This window comes from Diabrotica undecimpunctata, chromosome 1, assembly GCF_040954645.1.
Source record: "Diabrotica undecimpunctata isolate CICGRU chromosome 1, icDiaUnde3, whole genome shotgun sequence".
Taxonomy (NCBI): Eukaryota; Metazoa; Arthropoda; class Insecta; order Coleoptera; family Chrysomelidae; genus Diabrotica; species Diabrotica undecimpunctata.
In genome coordinates this window covers 155,536,740-155,554,210 of record NC_092803.1, presented here as the reverse complement: position 1 = coordinate 155,554,210, position 17,471 = coordinate 155,536,740, and the positions used below count along the sequence as shown (strand labels likewise).

The following is a 17,471-nucleotide window of genomic DNA, read 5'->3' as shown; positions in this document are numbered from 1 at the left end:
GGATTGATCAAGACCAATATACGGATAAATTTGAAATCCGGAAAGGTGTCCGCCAAGGCTGCATACTCTCTGCGATGCTTTTTAATTTATATGTTGAAAATATATTTGCGGAAGCATTAGAAGACACGGAATTAGGCATTAAGGTGAACGGCATACCAATTAGCAACCTACGCTATGCGGACGACACAGTGATTATAACTGATAAATTGGATGATCAGCAGTTATTACTTGATAGGATGAATAGCATAGGTAAAAAATATGGCCTCAAAATCAACATTTTGAAAACGAAATATATGGTCATTAGCAGAAACCCTCTAGAAAACCCGATAATATGCATAGGTGACGATCGCATAAAACGCGTGAAAACTTTTAAATACCTTGGCACCACAATCAATGACCAATCGGATCCACAACAAGAGATAAAAACCTGAATACAAATGGCAAGACAAGCTTTTGTGAAATTCAGACCGCCCCTATGTAATCAAAACCTAAATTTCGAAATACGCTACAGAATGGTCAAGTGCTACATATGGTCCATCTTGCTTTATGGCATGGAAACGTGGACTTTGAAAAAAACATCTATCAACAAACTTGAAGCATTTGAAATGTGGCCATTAAGAAGAATGATGCGCATACCTTGGGTGGATAGAGTTCGAAACGATGACGTCCTTAAGAGAGCCGGCGTGGAAAATGAACTCTTTAAATTAATTAAAAAACGCAAGATTGGTTACCTTGGGCACATATTGAGAGGAGCAAAATATGAAATACCACAGTTAATCCTACAAGGGAAGATCGAAGGTAGAAGAGGAGCCGGCCTTATCCTGGTTAAGGAATATTAAAGAATAGACAGGAATACACAATCCAGGCGAGCTGTGTCACGCCGCCAAGAACAGAATTCTAGTAATGAGATAGTCGCCTACGCACTTTGGTGTATGGCATGTTAAGAAGAAGAAGTTATAAACACCATCGAGTTTGGAGAGGGCATCACGTGACTAAAAACGACCTCACTTCGGCCATATTGCTATGATCGTTTTGACAGATCGTATATGATTGTTTACATTTGTTGTTTTTCAAATATTTTTAGTTTTATAATACTTTTATAAAAACTGTAATATTATATTGTGATAGTGCATAATAATGGTTTCTTGTTCTCAACGTAGTTGCAGTAGCAGAAGCAATGTTAAGAAAAAATAAATTAATAGTATTCATAAAAAATCTTATAAGTAGTAGATTCTTGAGAATACTTAAATATCTTCATCCTAAATATCTTAAAATTTCTTATTAACCACTGCAACATAATTATTTTTATTTCTACACAGTATTTCCGTTGTAATATTCGGCAGATATTCAATTTTGTTTTTTTAATAATAAATTTTCTAACTTTGTTAATTGAACTAAATTTTTAAGTGTCAGTTAATTTGTAGTTATCAAATATGAGTTGTAAAACGAACATGTTTCTTTTATTTCATACCGTATACTCTCTTTTATCCTTAAAATATTATTATTATCTCTTTCAGATACAACTTGTTATTTGACTGTATAAATTTATCTTTATGTGTAATATGTTGTGTTTTTAGTGTTTACCGCGGGATAAATAAATCATAGTTTATTAAAAATATATTGCAATTTTTTAGATTATACTTAAATCTTTTACATAACTAGTCATATTTGTATAGTTATTTTAATATTATTGAGTCAGGCCCTGATCCCACCGCCATATTGGTATGATCGTTAGCCACACCTACTGACGCCGTTAATATGCTCATAGCTTCTCCATAGATTCTAACTCGATGATAAACACATATTGTAAACAAATGGTAATGCAAGGGTTACATATTACATAATAAACAGGACGCCACAAAGGAGAAACTGGAAGGCAAAAACATTGAATTAAAGTTGAGCATCGTAAATTACAAATTAATTTTATTATAGTCAAGAAACTGTAAGATTTCACTGACTGACTTTTCATTAGGGGATATTAAGATTGTGTCTACCTGGGAACTATTATAAACGAACAGTGGAGCAATGTACAGGAAATAAAGTGCCGCATAGGAAAGGCAAGAACGGTCTTTAACAAAATGAGCGCCATCTTCAAAAGTCACAACATATCCCTGGATACAAAAATGAGACATTTGAGATGCTATGTTTTCTCTGTGTTGTTGTACGGGGCGGAGGCATGGACGCTTACAGACACCACTATTAAAAAACTTGAAACATTTGAGATGTGGCTTTATAGAAGAATGCTGAGAATATCATGGACAGCAAGGATCACGAACAAGGAAGTTCTAGAAAAAATGAAGAAGGAACCAGAGATTGTGTTTACGATCAAACGCATAAAATTGCAATATCTGGGACACGTTATGAGAAATCAGCACCGTTACTCCCTGCTACAGTCTATATTGCAAGGTAAAGTCAAAGGTAAGCGAGGACCCGGTAGAAGGAGAATATTATGGCTGCGGAATTTAAGAACATGGTTTAAGAAAACCTCAACGGAGCTGTTTCGAGCCGCAGCGAGCAAGGTCATGATTGCCAATATGATTTCCAACATCCGAAACGGATAGGAACCAGAAGAAGAAGAAGAAGATTGTGTCTATTGAGATTGGTGTTTGAATTTCATTGAAATAAAAATTGAATATAAATCCATGTTAGGAATAACATTAATGGGACATTCAAAGAAAGTGTGGTTTAAATCCTCCACTGCTCCGCATTCACATGCCGGACTGCCCATTATTTTAATTTTAAAAAGATGTTGTTTAGTTAAGCAATTACCTGTTCTCATTCTTATTATTGTGGTGATATGTCTTCTGTTTTTAAATGTTAGGGTTGAGAACCATGCCTTAAAGAAGAAAGAGGTTTGGATTCTCGTATATTGGTAGTTTTTTCCGCAGTATTGCTCCCCAATTGATTTTAAATTTATCAATAATTTTTTCCCTTTATGGTGTTTAGAATATCTTGGGAATCTAATAACATATCTAAGGGAATGTTCAAGTTTGTTCGTATTTTGGCTAGTAAGTCAGCTTCTACATTACCAGGAATATCAAAATGACCTGGAATCCATGAGATTAAAATGTCAAAACCCTTCTTAATTGCTGATGAGATTAGATTTTTTGTTTTGAGGGAGATTGAGTCATCAGAGGCTGAAATTATAGGATTTTTAATTTTAGTTATAACATTTAGAAAGTCAGAGAAGACAACAGCCTTCTTGATGCCTTTAGATATTAAAATTTTAATTGCTTGGTAAATTGCCACATTTTCGGCTTTTGTTACGGATATCTCACCAGGAAGGCTAGAAGAAAAGTTAATATTGGGAATATTGATTCCAAATCCTATTCTCCCCTTATCTTTTGAGGCGTCAGTATATACAAAGGAGAAATCCCTATTATATTTTTGGGTGATTATTGAGAATTTTTGTTTGGTTGATGATTCATTTTTCTTAATATTACAGTTTAAAGTCTGTGTTGATTAGTGTGTTAAAATCTAAGTCATAACAAGTCAGATCAAGATGATCCCGATCGCTGTATGCAGTTTTGTGGCATTTTGGATTTATGTAACCGTAATCCACGTTTTATTAAACAAATGATGTTTGCTGGTAAGGCTACATTTTGACTAAATTGTTCAGTCATTCGAAAAAATTGCAGATACTGGAGTAAGGATATTCCTCACAGGATGAATAAGGGTCATACTCAAGACCATCAGAAAATCAATGTCTGGACGGAGAATAATGTGATACAATTATTGGTCCTTCATTTTTTGAAAAAAAAATCTTTCAACAGAGGAACGTAATCTGCAAATTCTGCGAACAAAAGTTATACCAATCCTGGCAAATATGTTTCCAAACGCCAACAATTCTAACTTACCAGATATCCTGGTTACAACAAGATGGACAAGGACCAATAGAGTGGCCCCCAAGGTCTCCAGATCTTATACCTTTAGATTTTTTTCTATGAGGTTATTAAAGATCAAAGGTTTATTTAGATAAACCGCAAAATCTACAAAAGTTTTAAGACTGAATTAACGACGAAGTTAATAGATTTGCTCTAAAAGTTATTCGTAATTTTATTTTTGATGAATTTATTTTAAAAGTTGCATTGACTGCATTTTGCTAATGTACAAACGTTAAATTTTATCTTATCACTTCTATGATAATCACAATTAACAATGGACTAGTTTATTTCTATCATCAATCAAAACAAATTCTCGTAAATCACTTGGAAATTTATCTACAAACTATAAATAATAGTTTAAAAATATATTACAATTTTATAAACAATGCATAGATAACTATCTATTCGCTTGTTATTGTTAAAATTTGTTGATAAAATAATTGAGTAATAATAGATCTGATTTGATCATTTCCAGAAATTACAGATAAGGACAATAAAAGTGTGGTTAATATATTTATATCGTTTTCTAAATAGACATAATATTTGTTAGGATATGATTTAAGCGTTTATTTTACCTAATACTGTTTTAATATATACACTTGGGTGCAAAACATCCGATTTATGCCTATTTTATAGAGAAGAAGACAAATTTTTCGAGATGCCACTTAGGTATAGATTGGGCATATATTTAAGGAGGAACATTAAATATAAGTAAGAAACATAATTTATGCGAAACAATTATTTATTTATAAAAACGTAATACGACATTATTCGAAAATTGAAAAAATGGAAAGTAGCTTTTGTTGTTTTCTCCTCGGACCCTTATAGTAGCTTTCATATATTTTGACATTGTGGTAATTAAATTTTGAACATGAAGTTTGTCTAATTCGAACCATATCGTCTGAAGAATTGCACTAAGCTCAGGCAAGTTGTTTGAGCGGGATAGTCGAAATTGAAGTCGTCTCCAACGTGTATCCCGTAGATGTTCGATTGGATTAAGATCAGGGTTGAAAGCTAGCCAATTCATACAGAGAATCCCAACGTCTTTTAAGTATTCATTGATAATTCTAGTACAGTGGGAACGGGCGTTATCGTCCATATAAATAAAATTAGGTTCTATGAAAGGCAAAAAGGGCCACATACTCATCTAAAATGGTTGTTAAATACCTACCTTGCTCCTGTCATAGAACCTTTATCCACAAGGACTAAGTCAGTACAGACATCGGAACTTATACCAGCCCAGACCATAACTAAGCCTACTCGATAGGTTATTCTGTTAGCAATATTGCATTGGACCAATCCATCTCCTTTTCTTCTTTAGATTATTTCGCGACTGTCTGGTGACCTCAAGCAAAACCAAACAAAACATTACTCCAATCTGCGTAATTCCAATTTTCGTGTTCCCTTGCAAAAGCAAGTCTAGCTTTGCGATGTTACACGGATAGCTGTGGACATAGGGCTGGTCTTCTGGATAATAAACTCGCGTCACAAAGTCATCGACGAACTGTCCACCCAATTACATCCAAATTGCGGACTTCGTTCAGGCGATTTGCCAACTCAATTGAATTTAGATGTCTATTTCTTAGACATGAAGAAACCAAAAATCGGTCATCGCTTGCAGATGTTGCTTTCCTACTGCCTGAATGTCTCTTTGAACAACACGACAACTTACACTTAGCACCTGGACGACATATTATTGGCTAAAATTCTGAACTAAAAACATTTTAATAGCAAATTGGTCTGGTGGTTAAAATCAGTACGATAAGAAACTAATTTCTTGCTGTTTTTGGAACTTAAATTTTTGACAAAAACATAACCTTCTATTTTATATAAGAAATGCAATAAAAATTTTAAACATAATGTATATAAATTAATAATTGTATTTATATGAGAGCTTTTCCAGATAAATACACTCCTGGTCAAAAAAATCCGTTCAGTTGCATTTTGTATGTTTTTTTTTTAATTCTGTAAGAGATTTTAATAAAGAGGAAGATGAATATCCCCATTCTTTATTCAACAGTATTTCCCTTTTAATATTTCTCCCTAAAATGCTTTATAAATGTTCTAATGGATTCATGTCAGGACTTCAAGCGGTTTATTCCGAAACGGTTATTTTGACAGTATGTAGGTAGTCCATGACGATTCGCGCAGTATGTGAACGCACAATATCCTGTATAAAGGAATTATCTCCAACGAAAGGGGCATAGGGGACAACATTGTCCTCATCGAAAGGGGGGTAGGGGTCAACATTGTCCTCTAGACACTGTGATACGTATTTGTCTGCTGTTAGAGTACAATGTTCGATGAAAATTAATTCGGTGCGCCTGTTAAAAGAAATTCCCACCCATATCATAACACCTCCGCCATCAAACTGAATTCTGGATGAAATACAGCAAGGTGAAAATCATTTTCTGGGACTCCGGGTCTCCTCCATACACGTTCGCGTCCATCTGGAGATCGTAAGCAAAAACGGAACTCGCCAGAAAATATTACAACACTCTATTTCTAAACAGTCCAGTGTCTGTGATCATTCGTAAATCTCATCCTGTTAACTCGATGAGCTGCTGTTACTTTAATACATGTTACTAAGAACAAAAACCACTTTCATGCAGGACTCTTCTTACAGTTCGTGCAGAAATATGAAATCCTCGAGCTTCTAACAAACGACTAGCGAGAAAATTGAAGTTAAAGAGCGGTTCCGGTTTAAGAAACGTTCATGACGCTGATCTCTGCACTTTTTTCTGAGTTTGACCTGTGGTACGATCTGCAGCATCAGCAGGAATCTGCTGTAGCAGGATATAAAAAAGTATAACAACTTCCCTATTTACAGTAAATTATGCTTTTCAGCGTAACTGAAAGTGAACCATATTATACTAACTTAATCTTTATTTCTTGTTTCATTTTTTCTTGGTGGTGTTACCACATACTTTAATTTACTTCACACTATTTTATTTACTGCATACTATTATTGACACTACTGCCAGACATTTCTGGCAAATGGTGTCCAGCACCTATCACATGTCGCTTGTACCAGAATGGCACAAGCCGGCACCGCTTGACATATAGACCTCCAAATTCAGAATTCCACTTGATCCCTCAGATGTAAATGGGAATCCCTTTCTTATTTTTCTCGCGACGATTCAAGCTGTCTAAACCTTCGACCCCCTCTCTTCTGGTTGCTCAGAACTCACTCTGTAGGGGCATCTGCCAGAGGTTATTTATACTACTCGAACGGTCACTAAAGTGTTTTTCTTTGAATATTTAAGACGCAATACTTAAATTATCTAATGGGAAGTTATCGAGATTTACAGAGCAAAACAAATTAAAAAGAAAGACTGCAACTGCGATGCTTTCTCATTCGAAATTTAATAAGACATAAATTTAAACTTAATTTTATTGGCTGATGCTTTAAATAGATTAGTGGTTGTGGAGGACCATTTGCTCTCAAGTTTTTTACCATGATATTCTTCTTCTCCCAGTTTCTCGCTTTCTGAATACTTTGCCTTGGAGGATTATTATTATAACTATCTCCTTTTAATCGCGTACATTACTTCTCTGTCATTTTTAATTCTTCGTAGGTTATCTTGTCCGTCCACGATATCCTTAGGATTCTTATATGTATAGCCACATCTCGAAGGCTTCAAGTTTTTTCTCCACCGCTTTCGTGAGTGTCCAGGATACAATTCCATCGTATAGTATTGAGAATATATAACATCTTATGAGCCCTACTTTGATGTTCAGAATAAGGTTGTGGTTTTTAAAGAGTTTGACCATGTTGTGGCATGCACTCCTAGCCTTCTATATTCTACTTTTTATCTTTCGTGAGTGATTCCATTGTTCGTTTAGTGGTGCTCTTAGTTTATTTTTATTTTCCACTTCTGGCTTACAATTTCGTTTTTCTACCTTTGCTTATAAAATTTGTAATTGATTCCAAAAAATGCAAGCAAAAAATGACAAAAACCACAAAGAAACATTTTGAAAACTATTACTAGACTTAAGTAATTATTTATCATTATTAAATATATATTATTTTGTACGTGTCGCAATATGTATCTATGTACGCTTAAGGAATCAATAAATTCAAGCACCATTCATGTCTCCACCTTATTACAATTCAATACAGGACATCGTGCACGTGGGAATATATAAATTGTTTGTCCGGACCTTGAAAAGAAAATGCACGTCGGCCACAGACCTACTCTGCGCTCCCAATATTTCCGTCTATTTAATTATTAGATATTTACTATTTATCCTCCACACGTAGCGATCTCAATTAACAAAGATATCAGAAAAGTAATATTTAATGACGGCTGTGTTACAGATTAGAATACATTTATTTAAGAAACCGTTTATGGCTTGGTAATTTCGTTTGTTATATATTCTTAATCACCAGTCGTTAGTAAATGAATAGTTTGTATAATTTTTAGAGTTTTTAATAAAATCGTTCTTTCGATCTTTTATGTTAGTTAATTACGTTGTTAGACAGAAAAGATATAAAGTATTTAAATTACACTTTACCGCTACGTCTCTTCTGCCATTTACTTATTTCCCCTTCTTTTCGTTCATCAGTGCTCTCATTTCTGCTTTTTATATAAAAACGAAGCGTGAAAGAAGCATTTCACAATATATCATCATTATCGTCAGTGACCCGCCAAACCTTTTGGGCCATGGCCTGTTCCAAGATTCTCCCCCATTCTTATCAGTTTTGTGCTTTTTGCTCCACTTTTTATTTTTAAGGTTGTATCATATTCTATTTGTTCTATTTATCTTCTCTTTGGGCTTCTTGTTCTTTTTTCCTCTATTACACTCAGCTCATGTATTGTTTTAGTAATACGTTTCCCTCTTTTTTCAGTAGCTCCCATGCTATTGATCCGATCCCGGTAACTCATTGTTCTTTAATTTGTCTACTGCTGTTCTGATCTCGGCTATTGTTGGTGGACTATTTTCTCTGTTGTCTGCTTAATCTAATAGTGTAGTAAAGTTCGCTTCCCTCCTATTTTCCTCAAGCTTTTCCTTAAACTGTTCTGTCCATCTTAGTATTTCTTGCTGTTCTCTCAATATATTACCCTTCTTATCTTAACCGAGAACAACATATCGTTGTTCTCTCGGTTTGAATTCTTTTCTGCTTTTGTACAGTTTCTGATAAAACTTTCTTGTCTCCGTTGGCTTACTTAGTTCTTGTAGTTCTTGACTATACTTCACTTTTTGTAGGTTATATATTTCACAATATGTAACCTACAAAAATGTTGCATATTGGACCACAAGATAAATTTGTTTATTGGGCTGCTAACTTTAGTAGATGTTTGTAATTTTCATTAACAACATGTTAAACGGCTTTAATATTTTAAGCTGGACGTTTAGAGAACCGCTCGTTTCCAGATTTTGGATCGATTCTTTCAGTTGCTCTCAACTGCACAGAATATGTCAAGTAAAACGTGAAACTTAATTTATAACGTTTTTTTTTACGAGCATCAGCATGTATTCTTTAATTGATTACTTGCCTTGGAATCGCAGTGGCTCTTAGGGGTATACCAACAGCAGCTATGGACACTTTACTAACTAGACCTCCTTCTACACACCGTTATAAAGAATTGGCGATAATGGGATATTACAGACTACGAGAAAGATAGCAACGGTTAGATGACGACACAGTAACATTATAAATGAAATCAGAAATACCAAATAGATAAAAATACCCAGATACAGGCCTAAAGTACCTTTTCAAGTAGACATATGCCCACAAGACGGGCGGAGAAGAGGAAACAGGCAGATATTTATGCAATCTTACATTGTATGAAACAAATTACCATAAGGGCTCCTGAACTGAAGCAGATCAATATATGCACACATAGTCAACCGACCACGTGGACTCTTAGAAGCCCTAAGGTGGACGTTGGGATAGTTCGGAAATGCCGAGAAGAGATAGACTGACGGAACAAAACAGTGTCAAACTTGTATTGGTTCCAGATTATCGCGGAACACACGAAAATGAAAGATATTTTCCAGAGGGGATCACCTACAAAATATTTCGCTCTAGAGCCGGTGGTAGAAGTGCCAAAAAGCACATTTCTTGAACGAAAAAAAGCCTGGATCCGAACAAACAACATAACTCTTACTAGGAAAATCCAGTTAGGCATATGGCAAAATATATATTGAACAGACCTGCGTTAGTATACCTTAGGTAATGCAGAAAACAAGCGGAAATCAGGCGTAGTTGCTGAATACTTGATAGTCAAGGAACACCTGCATATAACCTGTTTTATGTATACTTAAGCTGTAGACTTTATAGCAGGGGACCTGAAATAGTTAACCATATCTTGCATGACTGCGAGGCATTAGATCGCAGTCAATAAATGCTTTTTGGAGCCAAAAATATATGGTACCCATCCACTAGAACTGTACAAGCTAATAGAGTGTTCCATAATTCTAAAATGGGTGTCATGAATGTATACAAGATGTGATGTAAAATACGTCAATTGGTTGCATTACGACTAGATTATAACAGACAACTTCCGAAAAAACATCCAACCTGGGGACCAGAGACTTTTCTATTAAGGTTACCATACCTTCGCCAAGACGGTTCAGATTTAACACTCGCTTTTACCCATCGATTGTGGATTGAATTTGCTAGTCTCATATATATTTGTAGATAATTTTTATTTATTTATTTATTTTTTTTATTTGTTTTAAAATACAATCTGTTACATACAAACAAGTAACACTAAGCATCATATCTAAGCAAGAGTTTTAGTCTAATGACTATTAACTCCTAGTAAGTTGATTACCAATAACTAAAACTATTTAGTTATAGTTATAGTATAGTTTAATCTATTTATTTAAGTAAAGTTGTAAAATCATTTTAATGCTAACTTTTTGGGTTGTTTTCCAGTCGTTTAAAATATTTATCACTGCTTTTAACAATCACTTGTTTCACTGTTTAGATCTTCAAATCACTGTCAATATTTGCATTTGGAATGAACCACGGCGCATCAGTGATGGCACGAAGAACCTTAGATTTAAATCGCTCTAGTATCGCTATGTCGCTATCTGCTGCTGTTCCTCACTGCTGTTTTATGAATATCATTCCTAATTGATTCCTCTCCATCCAGATGTAAGTCCTCCATGTTAGCCTCTTGTTACCCAAGTGTAAGCCAAGATATTTTACAATTCATTTTTGGGAATATTCTTGTTATGCACAAGGATATTTGGTGTTTCTTTGTGACAATAAATACCACGTTAACTGATTTTGCTTTAGACACTGCAGAATTGCAGTGTCATCTGCGAATGTTGCGATTGTGGATTCTTCTTCAGTTGAAAAATCAGCTGTAAAGAATATGTAGAGATGTAAGAATATGTATGTATTGTTCTCAAGACACTGCTTGGTGAGACCCCTGCATTTATGTTGTGAATGTTAGACATACTTTCTTCGTATCTTGCATAAAATAGTCGTAATCCTCGATGCCAGACGTTGTGAAATGCTTGACTAATATCCAGGAAAATGGCAGTGCAAAAGCTCTTTTCCTGGAAGACTAACTGTATCTTTTCTACCACCCTATACACTTGTTGAGTTGTGCTGTGTTTTTGGCGAAAACCGAATGGATGATTAGATATCATATTGTCTTATCTAAGGGTGCTTAAGATGGAATTATTTAAGGGAGGTCTATGTTCGGCAATTGACTCAAAACAGTTGTTAATGATGATAATATTGTTGTTTTGTATTTCAATAATCAGTCTACTTGCAATGACTTTCTCTGCGACTTTGGACATAATCTGTAATAGGCTGAAGGGACGATATGATGTAATCTCATGTGAAAGTTTTCCTGGTTTTGGAATCGTAATGATTTCTGCTTACTTTCATTGTGCAGGAAAGGACCCTGTTCTTAGTATCGGGTTTATGATTTGTCTTAGACATACTATTCCTTTTCTAGGTACATTATTTCATATGATGGCCGATCATGTCCAGGCGACTTCTTTTTATTGAGATTTTTTATTAGATTTTTTGGAGTTGCCATTTGGGTGGATGGTTCATTTGATTACGACTATCTAAATATTCGTAGATGTCATCATCTTCATTTTCCCTATTTGTTAGCGGCTGAAATACCTTTTCTCAGTGTTTTGCGACGGTGTCTGCTTTTTCCTGATTTAACCATTTTAAATCTTCTGTTCTGATAGGTAAGATTTCATTTTGTGGCCGCTTCAGTTTATTTAAGGCCTTCCATAATGAGTAACCACTAACTGGATTAGGTGTCAGATTTTCTAGGTAATGTAAATTGGCGTTGCTATGTTGTTTTAGTAGTTCTTTAATTTCTCTATACATTCTGTTCAATTTGGTTTTGTCTTGAGGTAAACGAGTTTGATGCAATTCTTATTGCATTAAACTGTAAGTCTTATTATTGTTAGACAATCCTTATGGAACCGTTTTAATTTAAAGTTATGTTTTGTAGATGCCCATGCAACTTCGTGTATTTATTTTGTTAATGATTCTATTGCTATTTTTATTTCTTGTAAACCATTTTTATTAAATTCCATTTTCACTTATCTCTGGTATAACCAATATATTGTAGTACCTAAAATTGAGTCTGAGTTTGTACCTGTTTTAGTAGTAATCCTTAAAAATCTACTGGCATTGAAAAAAAAATGTAAAACGAAGTGATTGATTTAAAAAATGACCATAATGAGCAACCAGTTCATTAAAAGTTTATAAGTTCTCAAAAAATCAAGATTTTATCAGTACTATACAAAGGTGTGTTAATGGTAGGTAATTACCTGTTAAGGACTTTAAAAAACAAAAAATAATTGGTGATTGTAAAATTGCTTTTACAAATATTTAATATGCCCTTATGTACTGCATCATTCTGTTGACCTGTAGTATACAGTAGAAAAATATTAGATACTGTTCTGAAGCTATTTTCTTGTGGCGTTTTAATGCAATTACTATTTCTCTTGGGAATAAGCCACAATTTTAAAATAAGTTTATTTTTACCGTTTTATTTTTTATATTTAATAAAATATTATACGATGTAAAAGTGAAAGGTATTAATTTAACACTTTACTACTTTGCATTTAAATCTAGATACACATTTTACTAAAATATTCTATGTCAAATTTTAGGAGGGCAATGAACCCGCGAAATAATAATTAAATTGTTCTATCCACTAGGACATCCAAGAAATTAATATTGAGACATACAAATAAACGAAGGATCAACGTTCGTAAACAAATAATAAACAAATAAAATCTGTAGTAATAAACCGTCGTATCGTAAATAAATGAAATATTTATTTACGATATCCAATATCCACATGTCATCGTTAGGAGTGGCAAATTATTATAGTTCTTTCTATTTCCCTGATTTCAATTATACATTACGTGGCACAAGCCGCTAAAGCTAAAAGGTTGCCGACCCCTGGGTTGGAATATAAAGAAATAGTCAATAATTTAACAAAAGAAACCTTGAACTTAAAAGAAATTAGCAACATTATAAATGCGCATTTTCAGATTTAACTAAGCTTTTAACAAATAATATAACAATTGAGTAGAAGGTGTGAAAAAAATAAAAACAAAAGTGGTGTTTTTTTATAAAGATCTAAAAATAGTGACTTAATTTTCTTCCTTGTTTATAGAAAGCAGTTTGAAAAAATCGTTTGTAAAAGCTATATGAGTCATAAAATTTAATCACATTCTGGATTTATAAGTAAGATTAAAGAAATATCAAAAATTAATGGGAACATTCCAGTAGTTGACTGTATACCATCGTTTAAAAAACTTCACATACAGAATACAGAAGTAAAACAATTCACATTTGTATTTAGGTATAAAACATATAATTAAAACTTGTTACAGGAGCATAACGTGACGTTTTCGATCTAGATCAGATCATCCTCAGTGCCTTCTTTTGTAATTGAAGCTAACACTAAAATTGCAGCTGTGACATCAATATATGGTTTTACATATGCTTTTTTAAAGCTAAGTTTTAAAATGCTAAGTTTTTTAAAGAAATATTCTTTATATAATGTTGGAGACGTAGAAACAGTTCGACATTACAAAAAGCCATACTAAACAGTGTTTGGCGAGCATCGGTGAGCGACTGGAACTAGAGCTAATGACCGTTGCTGCATCGTCTTTGCAAATGTCTACCGCAATCCAGATCATGGCCTACAAATTACAGAAATCATTTATCAGTTGAACATATGATTCTAAATCATAACATATGGTACATAAAAATATAAAATAAAACTATATAAAAACTAGATAATTAAGGCAATACAAAAAATAATGTTACGTTTTTCTCTGTGGTCAGAGATTAAGTGAAACGTGGTTTAACTAACTTTATCTAACTCAAAAAATTTACTTAATTACAAATATTACAAATTCTAATCACGCTTAAAAATAATTAGTCGATACTAATCATCTAATGCCACCTCTTCGGGCTTATATAAAGAAAACGTACAATCTACATTATCGTCAATATCAACAAAACTGGATGACGAATACTGGAAAAAATAGGCCAAGAAAGAAGCAATGAAGACACTTATATAGGATAGTATGGATTGGGAATCAGAAATAAAAGAGGCGATGCATACAAACTTCGCAGCATGCAAGGGACTTTACATAATGAATTCGTTGTATGAGAAAAAATTTGACAAAGAAAAATAGGCTTGGATCAGTCCCAATAACTGAACCAAAAATGAGATAGACTTCACACTAGCCAACAAAAAGTATATCATTCAAGACGTTGATGTTCTAAACCAATTCTCTACAGGAAGTAAAATTAAAACCGACAATAAACTAGAAAGAAAAATAAATTCTGTAGACAGAAAAGAAAAATACAAGCTGATCAACTCATAAAGAAAAAAAACAAATAAATAAATATCAACAAATCAATAAAAATCAACAAATAAAGAAAAAAATACCAAGAATAGTTAGATAAAATACTCTTGTTCAATAAGAAGCTTCTATGAGACCATTTCGCAAATATTTAAATATGATGTATAAAAATGATTTATTGTTATATTGTTTAATTATTTTTGGAAACCAACTTTAGTTGTCTCACGTGATGACCCGTCCTCATAATCGGCGATTACAGACAAGCAAGCGCGACCACGATTGTGTAGAGGACATACTCGGCTAGATATACATGTCTATCATCGCCTATGATCGCCTACAACGCGTGAATTGTCGGTTTTTCGGAGACGCATCAAAGGGACTCGCTTGATGCTTGTGGTTCGACACATGATTTACTATAACAAACAAGGTATGCTCACTTGCCGTTCTAATTTTAATCCACTTTGCGCATGACGTCATAGCGAGACAAAGCCAGGGGACTTGTGTGGATCTTATTTTAACGATGCATCATATGGCAACGTTGTTCCATTACTGTAATGAACAACTTCGAAATTTAAACTGTTAACGGTAAGTATACTTCGATGCCATATCTTGCACTAAGAAGTCATAACTAGTTACTTTCTGTGAAAACGTGGTTTGAAAATTAATAAGTAATTTGTAAAATTAATTAAAGAAATACATGAATCTTCGATTTGACTGTGTGTATTACAAACAAAATAGATATTGCTACAGTTCGTCAAAGTTAGCTCTGTCTTTCAGTTTAAACTCTAGCGATGCGAAAAATAAACAGAGAACGCATTCGGAGTAAAGAAGATAGCAAATGCGTTCGGATTTTAAAATTATTTTATTATGGAACTACGACTGGGGGAGGGTCAATTGAACTCAATAGGTATTGAAATTTAAATAATTAGGAGTAATTATTCCACGTAATATTATGTGATGAAAATTATCGATTTTTATTGTTTTTAAAGATGAAATATATTGTAAAAAATTGATATTTAGATATCAAATTATTAATAAAATCATTTCAACATAATTTAACATGTTTGAAAACTAAAAGCAATAAAAAAGTTCACATACAGATATTGCACAAAATTGCAAAGAAATACATAGCTAAGTAATTCTAGGTATGTCCTTAACAAAACAAGAGAAAGTAAACTGACTGTTAGAAAATTTATAATATTTAAATGGTCATTTAATTTTATAATCAAGTTAATCTTCCAAAACCAGAATTTTATTAATAACATAACTAGTTCATTTTTAAATTAAAAAGCCATCTCCGTCGACCATCATCTTTTTTTTATATGATCATTTTAGCATTGTATACATCATATTGAAATATGAAAATGAAATAAATTGTTTAATCGTTCTTTTTTTCCTCTAAAACGTCCGTATTCTAACAGTATACTTACAAAATAACATTGCAATAGTTCAATGCCTTAAATATCTGGATCGGAACTCGAATCTGTATCTTCTAGATCATCTATCACTATCAGCGTCATCGTTGTCATCATCATCATCATCCAAGTTAATTATCACTTTCTCGGTAACTAAGTCCATTGCCGGTGCGCTTTTCATAAAAAACTGTTCTGCCTGTTTGGCATTTTCACACCGTGATTTCCATTCATCCTCTGAAAATGTCTCAAAAAATTGATTACATAAAACCTCCACATCTTTAAAGTTAAAACTTACATTCCGTTGTGCAACATAGTTTTTTATGGATGCCCAAACTAACTCAATGGGGTTTAACTCGGGATGGTAAGGTGGTAGTATTAATACCGAATGTCCATTTTCCTCTAGAAGTTTATCTATTTCATATGATTTATGATGACGTTGATAAAATTTTGCTAAAGTGTATAGCTCGGCTATTAACATATCATCTGTAAATGGTATATTTCTCTTTCTTAGCCACTCTTTTATTTCATCTTTTTTTGATGCAGTCGTTATATTTTTTTCACTTTGAACATTGTGGTATGGGGCATTATCAATCACTAATACACTTTGTGCTGGTAAGTTCGGTATCACCATTTCCACTAGCTATGTTTTATAATTTTGAAAGTGCTTCTGACTATGGTAATCACCAGTTTTTAAATTTGATTTAACTTTTTAAGTAGGAATTTTTTATGAACCCCATTTCTCCCCCTGCATGAACTATTATTAATCTCTGTCCCTTAGAGATAGGCTTACGCCAACCATCGTGAGAATCATCATTCCAACTTTTATTGAATGTGTGATAAGAGTGGATGTATGTTTCGTCCATGTATACTATAGGACGATTTTCGTTTCTTAATACTTCACAAAAAAGCTATCCTTTTTTATTGGATGTCAGGTTTTTCCATAAGCAATTTTTTCTTTGTCAACAGAAACCAATTTTATGTAATACTTTTCGTAAACTTCCATACGATCCTGTGTAATTAATTTTATTGACAAATTTCCTGTGTATGCCTCTCAACGTAGGAACTTTTTTTTCGTGGACGTGAAAATTTATTACAAATCTCCGAAGAATTTCCTTACCCATATTATTCAACTTAGTTTTGGTCGCACTTTTTTGTCTTTTAATATTAGATGTATGAAACGAATCACTTTCACCAACTTCAACTGATTTCATTTCATTTGAAATTTGCTTTACAGAACCAACACTAACACCAGTTGCGCGCGAAACACGTTCTTGAATTTTCGTTAGTTCTATTATCGGATGTTTAGCCTCCGCTTCTCGTCTCATAAAATATATCACATTTGCTA

The 17,471-nt window shown here is 33.4% G+C and overlaps 1 protein-coding gene and 1 long non-coding RNA gene across 2 annotated transcripts in view; one reads left to right on the top strand and one right to left on the bottom strand.

Annotated features, from left to right (window-relative positions):
• LOC140432409 (ATP-binding cassette sub-family G member 1-like) overlaps positions 1–17,471 on the top strand; it is a 197,766-nt gene that overhangs the window by 34,109 nt on the left and 146,186 nt on the right. The window lies entirely within an intron of this gene.
• On the bottom strand, positions 13,686–16,467 carry LOC140440969 (uncharacterized). Its single transcript, XR_011950961.1, has 2 exons — positions 16,142–16,467; positions 13,686–14,039 (listed from the first exon to the last, which is right to left on the bottom strand). It is a non-coding gene; the product is annotated as an uncharacterized lncRNA (long non-coding RNA).